Raw genomic sequence first — 9,074 nt, 5'->3', positions numbered from 1 at the left:
CTGAGTTTGGACACTGTACTCGCCTCTGCATTCTAGCAGTTTCGTCCCATCCCTCTTCTACACAGCCTATTATTCCATCTACTGTCAATGTTTGTATGTGCACATTCCTATTATTTATGTCTACAAATGGAATGCATGTGTTACAGAGAATGTACTTCTACATATTGATGTCTGCATGTGTATATGCATATATACCTATTACGAATTTGCTGAGCTCCACAGGGTGGTCCAATTAGAACCGGGCCATCCAAGTCTGGCACTCCTGGATTCATAATTTCATACCCATAGTTCCTCCACCCCACCCATGTTCAACTTACATGCGTAACTTCCATTATCCACTTGTTATTGCAACCATGACACACCTCCAAACATTGCCCTGTCCAGAGCGTTAGGGGCCTTACACATATGTTGTCCCACCTCGTGTATTCTCACGCTCTCCCACCATTTAGTCTTTGAACATACCTGCCCTTGCTGGTGTTATGGATTACGGCCAAATGTGCCTTTGAATTTTTGGTAGTCCCAGCAGGGACTACTGTCTGTCTGTGTGTAATGTAGACTTAGCAATTCAACAATGTTACTTCCACTGGTAAAACCCTGCCTGTGGTGTGAGTAGCAGTGCTCTGCTCACTCCTCAGCAGCTTTTTATGACATGCACTGACAGCACTATATATTACCACAGTTGCTGTTGATTCCCTTCTCATCCCTTGTCTGTGCTTTATAGTTATGATGTATTCTTCATATATATATATATATATATATATATATATGTGTGTGTGTGTGTGTGTGTGTGTGTGTGTGTGTGTGTGTGTGTGTGTGTGTGTGTGTATATATGTATTATATATATATATATATATATATATATATATATATATATATATATATATATACATATATGTTACATCTGTACATACGTATATACATTTCCTATACTGGGTGTTACACCCGCGCAAGCGCACTTGCATATGCTTACTGTGTGTTACATATGTTTACTGCCACTTATTTGGGCTTACTTGTACCTTATTCATTATGACAGTACCACTTTGATTGAAGGAATCTGGTTAAAAGTCCCATGAGATACTCACGTTCACTTTTACATGTTATAATGTCGGTTTTACAGTAGAACAACATTCATTCCACAAGGAAAATTATATGTGCTATAGTCAAACTTGAACCGTGAATGCCTGTTCGTTAAGTGGATGCTCTAACCACTACACTATTGGTGTTCTGCTTCATTTATATGTATACCCATGATTCATAGTTACCCGAACACCTGCCTCAACACTTCACTAACACAGCAGGCATCCATTCTCCTGTTGAGAAAACCACACCACTACACATGCGCCATTCCCTACTGCTGTGGACCCATGCCGCATGTTGACTCACTCCAAGTATATTCAGACCTCTTAAGCCTATAGTCCTGGCACATAGATTTGTATGATGGTCAGGGTGTTTATATAGTCATCTGGGTTTAGGCTTGTCTGATTTGGGCAGTTCTGTACATGTTTAAAAGTCAGATTTAGTAAGTGGACAAGGTTACTCCCACTGTTTGCATCTTATCTGTGGTTAGATATACAGGGATTTTGCCCACCTCTGGCCAGCTATGTCAACACTAGATAATACAGGTGTTTTGTTGCTGTTTTCCTTCGTTTTGAATACTTTCTTGTGCCCATGTTTGTTCTGTAGATATATATATATATATATATATATATATATATATATGTGTGTGTGTGTGTGTGTGTGTGTGTACGTATGTATGCATGCATATACATCTACATGATTAATATGCTGTCAGCTATGTTTGTGAAAACATCAGAGTTAGGTATAACTGCTGTGGCTTAGTGGTAAATCACATTGATTGTGGTATGTAGAGTCATTGAGCCTGGCTGAGGCAATTTATTTTGTTGCAGGGCAGAACAAGCGCCGTTGGACAAAGGATGAGTACAACACTTTTCCGCAGCGGTTTTCCGTTTAACTGCCGTTTCCTGTCACGCAAATACCTTCTGCATTCTTACTGTGATACATCACCCCAGTTCACATTTCAATGCTATTATATCGTTATACAGCATAAAATTAGCAAGATATGCTCATATGCGGATTACGCATAATAAATGGTGTGTGCTGCAGTCAAACCGGCAATGTCTGCTCGATAGGCGGATGCTCTAACCACTACACTATTGCTGTGCTGCTTCATTTGCATGTATACCCATGGTTCATAGTTACCAGAACAAACAGCACAGCATCACTAACACAGCAGTCATCCATTCTCTGGTTGGAAATAAACCCCACCACTACACATGTGCCACTCCCTACTGCTCTAGATATGTATATTGGCTCACTCCAAGTATATTCAGACATCCCAAGCTTATAGTCCTGGGACATACGTTCATATAATGGTCAGGGTGTTCAATTAGTCTTCCTGTTTTTGACTTGTCCTAATGGTGACTGGGACAGTCCTGTACCTGTTTGAATGTCAGACTTAGCATGTGGACATAGTTAGTTCCATTGTTAAAATTCTACCTGTAGTTGGAAATGCAGGAAGTTTGCTCACTTCTGGGCAGCTTTATATGATAGCACTAAATACTACTGGGGGTTCAGCTGCTGTTTCCCCTCACATTCATTATGACTGCTTTATTGTGACAAATGTTCATTCTATATATATATCTATATATATATATATATATATATATATATATATATATATATATATATATATATATATATGTCTGTACATACATACATACATACACACACACACATGCATATACACCTACATGCTTATTTACATTTCCCATACTGTTGAATGACTGCCACTTACTGTTGGGCACATCTGCTTACATCTGCTTTAAAGCACCTTAATCACCCTATATCCACTCTCCCATACCCCTACAACTCACCCAGACCAACTTAGTGACCACCTACCTGTCTCTGTCCTTCAACACCCCCTCCAACTACCCACATCTCACCTCTATAGACACTGTCGCAAACTCTCCAACTTCAGCCTAGCCCAATTTAATTCTATCTTGTCATCCATAGACTGGTCCATCCTCAAGCAAATCCCTCTCAACGATGCCACAAATAGATTTAATAGTATTTTCCTTGACACCCTAAACTCGCTCGCCCCCTCCAGGAAACTCAGACTAAAATCTATCCATGCCCCCTGGCTTTCAAAAAAAAAACAAAATCTCTTATGCTTGAAAGGGACAAAGCATGGAAAGCTTGGATAAAAACTAAACACTTACCCCTATTTCACAACTACAGATGCCTGAGCAATCTCATTAAAAAGCATACCGATAATGACAAAAAGTCCTTCTATAACACTGCCCAACATAATAACAAATCCAACCCTAAAAAGTTCTGGACATCCATTAATAAAATCCTTTCTCCTGGCTCCCCCGGAAACCCCTCCCCTTACCCTAACTTACCTCCTCTTGAAACAGCTACTCTGCTCAATAAACATTTCATTGAAACTATTCAAACACTCATGCCTCACAGCTGTAATACTACTCCTCTGACAACCCCTCCCAACCCATCCAACAAAACACCCTTTTCCTTACACCTGGTTTCCACTTCTTACATCCGATCACTTCTCCAAAAACTCAAACCTTGCTCTCCCTCTACAGATAACCTACTTCCCTCCTTCCTTAAACTTGCTGCAGACTCCATTGCCTACCCAGTATCCATACTTATTAACAGATCTATACAAGAGTCTACTGTCCCTCTATTATGGAAATCCTTTTACACTATCCCTTTGCATAAAGGTGGTAACTCAACTGACCCATATAACTATAGACCTGTAGCCATTCTATCCCCCTCTCTAAGATACTTGAAAAATGTATTCATTCACAACTACTCAAACACCTCCTTGATCACAACCTGCTCACTCCCACCCAGCATGGTTTTCGTCCCAACCACAGCACAACTACTGCCTCACTCATACCATTGCTGAGGCCCTAGATAATAACAAACTGATATCTTGTCTCTTCCTTGATTTATCTAAAGCTTTCGATACAGTCTCCCATACTCTCCTACTATCCAAACTTGCTAATCTCAATATGAGTACCAACTCCCTTGCCTGGTTCTCCAGTTACTTATCTTGTAGGCAACAATCAGTAAAATGTCTCTCCTCTTCCTCTCCTTTCTTACCTATCCCAACAGGGGTCCCACAAAGCTCCATCCTAGGGCCCCTTATATTTAACATTTTCACCAATGATCTTCATACAGCTTGCAATACAGCTTCCCTCATACAATACACAGATGATTCTACTCTGATCTCTACCTCAAATAACATCTCTGAACTCCATGACCTCACTCAACAGGTCTTCCTAGCCACAGAAAGCTGATTATCTACTAATCTACTCATCCTCAACCCTAAAAAGACCAAACTCTTTCTATTTCTCCCTCAATCTCTAGCTCACCACAAATCTTCCTTTGCCATCACCTCCTCAAATCACACTAGTATCAAACCCGAATCCCACACCAAACTCCTAGGCATTATTATCGATGATGGACTCAATTTCAACATGCACATCCTACAATGCATCAAGAAGACAAATCAAAAGCTCGGTTTACTATATCGCCACAAAATATTCTTAACTACTAATTCCAAACTCTCCCTTGCTCAAGCTCTGCTTCTCCCATCACTTCTTTACACTGCCCCTGTGCTCACACATATACAAACTACTACCCTAAACAAACTCCAGCAAACCTATCATAAGATAGCTCGATTCATCACCAGCTCTTCCTACAATACACACCACTGCCTTGCTCTAAACTCTTTCAATTGGCTAGAACTCCCACATCTATTGTTATTAGCCCAACTTCAAATGATACACACTATTCTTTATAAACCTGCTGCATGTCCTGCTCTCTCTTCCTTCATCACCATCTACTCTCCACCTCGTACCCTCCAGACATCTAACCAGCATCTACTACAAATATATTATCCCAAAAAATCAGTTGGCAAACTCCTTTATAAGTACTCTATGGCCCAAGCTTGGAATAAACTTCCTAGAGAAATATGCAGTATAGTGCACCCATCTCATTTCAAAGAGAAACTTAAATTTCATCTACTTAACTCCAAAACCTGCCCCAACTTAACTCCCCCTCTCTACATCTGTTTCCTCCCCTTCTCTTTATACACAGGCATTTCTTCCACCTCAAAAATTACGTTCTACTCAAATGATATTTAACCACCACTGTTGAAGTTCTTGAAGTTTGTTTATTGAATTGATGTAAATAATGTATATACTTAGTTATCCTGCTCAACTATTAATATCTTTCTTCCTTGACTTAAGAATTTTTATCTCTGTATAATCTCCATATGTTGAATGCACAAGTACAAAGTTGTATATATAACTACTTCTTGCATTTTATCTTGTAAACTGTATTTTTTTTTCTGTTGTATCAGAGCTTTTCTCCTCGGGTCTCCACTGAAAATGGGCCACAAGCCCAGATGGACTAACCCGGTTAACAAATGTCAATAAATAAAATAAAATAAAAATATCCGACTGCCATTATTGTAGGCACCATATAAAATTAGCAGCACTTGCATGGCTTGGACCCGGGAACAGGAACACCATAGTCACTGTTTTTTCCAGTAAACCATCCGTGATACATTCTGTATGGATGGTAATTAGGATATATGACTTTACTACAGCCATTCCACAGTACTGGCAACAAATGTGACAGTTGGTTGGTGTACATATGTATAATACATGTTACTGTTCCTATGTTTCTGAGAGGCATATATATATACATTTGCAAGTATACATATTTATGAATTGGACACATACTTGACAGCTACTTATATGCATGTATGTGTGATGGGTAGCTATGCGAATATAAGTATGTACATTTATAGATATATGACTACATATCTGGAGTTATACATGGCCATGTATATGAACAACTGCATACGGGAGGTACCTGTACCATTTGTATACAGGGGTTGTGTGCATCATTACGACAAGGAACCTAGATGGGGTATACAATTTGTGGACATGTACTATTTGGAAGATGGCTATGGGGAAGCTTCATGGGAACATGTGAAAGGTATATATTCCAGATAATGCACGTGGGGAGACATGCATCACGGTCAGGTGTTTAATCCTGGGTCGTAGGTTCTGCAGGACCAGCTGGAGGCTGAGCAGGGTTGTGGACAACTACTGCTAATGCAACTTGTGTCCGGATGTCTACGGGGCTGGACATCATGTCGTGCCACCAAGTCTAATCTTTAGAACAGACACTTATCCCATGAGGGATGGCCAAAAATTGTGGACACCAATGCCTCTAATTCTTTTGGCTTTACGAAAATGAGGGAGGGTTATACATGCAAGGGATACCTAGTTTGCAAGCCTGAGACTGCCTAGGGTGAGACCGCCTACTAGATATGGGTAGGGGGCACTATGTGCAGATATGGCTGCGCCAAGATAGCAGCCCGAGTATGGGTGGTTGTGGTGGACGTTCAGCAAGGGGGGGGGTGTGCTGTGGAGGGGATGATGGGTATTCAATTATGTATCCAGGTGTGTTGGGTTTGGATGGTTCAGTTCAGGCCAGACCATTATGTGGGTGTGAGCCAGTAACGTTTCTGTACATGTGTATTGCACATTTTAATGTTCATATGTTTGTGGGATTGTGTTCTGCAGTATGGCCTGTCAGGGTGTATTGCGGATGTGAATGTATGTTCTTTGGTTTCCTTTCTGATTCACCCACTGCTCCCTCATACACCTCCAGTTCACCTATTGTACATCTGTCCCAGTCTCTCCTTGGCAAATTATTACATTACCCGTCACCCCCCCATATTCCACACACACCATCCATCCCTTCTCTGGTTGATGGCCCATGGCACAGGCAACAGAACACATTGCGTACTCTACATATCTCTGGTACCAATATGGTTGTGAGGACAACCCTAGCATATTTGATCTTCCACATACTGTACTTCACACACATAGGTACTTGCAAATACTTATCTTTCATGACATGGTAGGTAGACCTGGGTAATACCCATTTATCTTTGGGCTGTCCAGACAAGGATGACTTGGACTGCGAATGGGCAGATATTGAGCGAATGCTCTGACCATTGGTAGGGTTGCCACCTTTTCAAATGGCCAAAGTGGGACATTTTCGGGACACACATCAGATTTTACAGGCTGACACATACCCACGGTCAGTACAAAGGATAGAACTTTACTTTTATGCCTAAATGAAAGCTTATTCTTGTAGCAGTTTAGTTGCTTATTTTGTTTCTTGTAACATTTAGGTATTTTAGATACAGAAATAACTATTTTATGGAACTTGTAAGGTAAATAGCGGTGGTTGCTGCTTTGCCGGCAAACGCTCGTTCAAGCAGTATAAATTCAAAGTTTATAATAAATCAAGGTTGCAGGACTGAGCGAAGACAAGTTGTAACATAAGACTTTAAAAACCAAGTACTTTATTATAAAGAATAATTAACAAGATAAGCGCTTTCGCTATGCAGCTTCATCAGATCTTACATTCACTCTCAGATTCTACGTCTTATATATACACAAAATCTTTATTAATTAATCTATCAAGTTAGTTAATTGATATGATTACTTAAAGAGATAGACAGGCATTATAAAACCTAGCCTAATGAATATATCTGTGAAATAACAGATATGAATAAAATCATTTAAAACAGTACTATGTATAAAGAACCTAAAACTGTAAGTTAATGTATATCTATAAATATAAAAAATACAAAAATATATGAAGATATAAAAAATACATCCATACCTATATAAAATAGGATTATATGTACCTGATAACAAATATATGAAATCTCATGTATATTTATGTAGGAGTATGTATATTGTAATAAATAAATATATTTATGTAGGAGTATGTATATTGTAATAAATATATATTATATATATATATATATATATATATATATATATATATATATATATATATATACATATTTATTACAATATACATACTCCTACATAAATATACATGAGATTTCATATGTTTGCTATGTTTGTTATGTTTGTTATCAGGTACATATAATCCTATTTTATATAGGTATGGATGTATTTTTTATATCTTCATATATTTTTGTATTTTTTATATTTATAGATATACATTAACTTACAATTTTAGGTTCTTTATACATAGTACTGTTTTAAATGATTTTATTCATATCTGTTGGTTCATAGATATATTAATTAGGCTAGGTTTTATAATGCCTGTCCATCTCTTTAAGTAATCATATCAATTAACTAACTTGATAGATTAATTAATAAAGATTTTGTGTATATATAAGACGTAGAATCTGAGAGTGAATGTAAGATCTGATGAAGCTGCATAGCGAAAGCGCTTATCTTGTTAATTATTCTTTATAATAAAGTACTTGGTTTTTAAAGTCTTATGTTACAACTTGTCTTTGCTCAGTCCTGCAACCTTGATTTATTATATATTTTATGGAACTATTACATAAAATATGGGACATAATTATGTCCTACAATCGCAAGACATTTGCCATTTTTAATATTTTTGGTAAGGACACAACTGCCCAGAGAGGGACTGTCCCTCACAAAGTGGGACAGGTGGTAACCCTAACCATTGGGCTATGCTTAGCAAAGGGCAGCGGCGCACAAACACACTGCATTTTGCTTCCATTTGGTATAACAATCAACACTACAATGGAATATGGGCATGGGGTTTTAAATGTCATTTGTTCGAGGGACGGGGGTTCAATATTCAGCTATGTGCCTTTGTGTTTACTTTTTATTTTGGTGTTCGCGAAACTGTCTTGTATGCTTTGCATACATTTCAGTATCCACAGACACTGACAGGAGTGATTACTATTAGAGGCAGGCTATATTAGTCGGCATTTTAGGTTGCACATCTGCAGCCGACATGTTCACGCCTCCGTGCAGAGCTTAGACATGCCCCCTGCACTCATGCACATTTCCTGTGCACGTGGACGTTGCGGCAGCGTGCCTTCATTAATATGCATATGGTGCTGCTGCGCCATCTCTACGCTGCATGGTCGGCACAAGGCTAACGCCGTCCTTGCGCCGAGCTTCATGAATCCCGGGGTTGAT

This window comes from Protopterus annectens, chromosome 1.part0, assembly GCF_019279795.1.
Source record: "Protopterus annectens isolate FY-2018-M chromosome 1.part0, PAN1.0, whole genome shotgun sequence".
Lineage (NCBI taxonomy): Eukaryota > Metazoa > Chordata > Ceratodontiformes > Protopteridae > Protopterus > Protopterus annectens.
Note: the sequence above shows the minus strand (reverse complement) of the source record.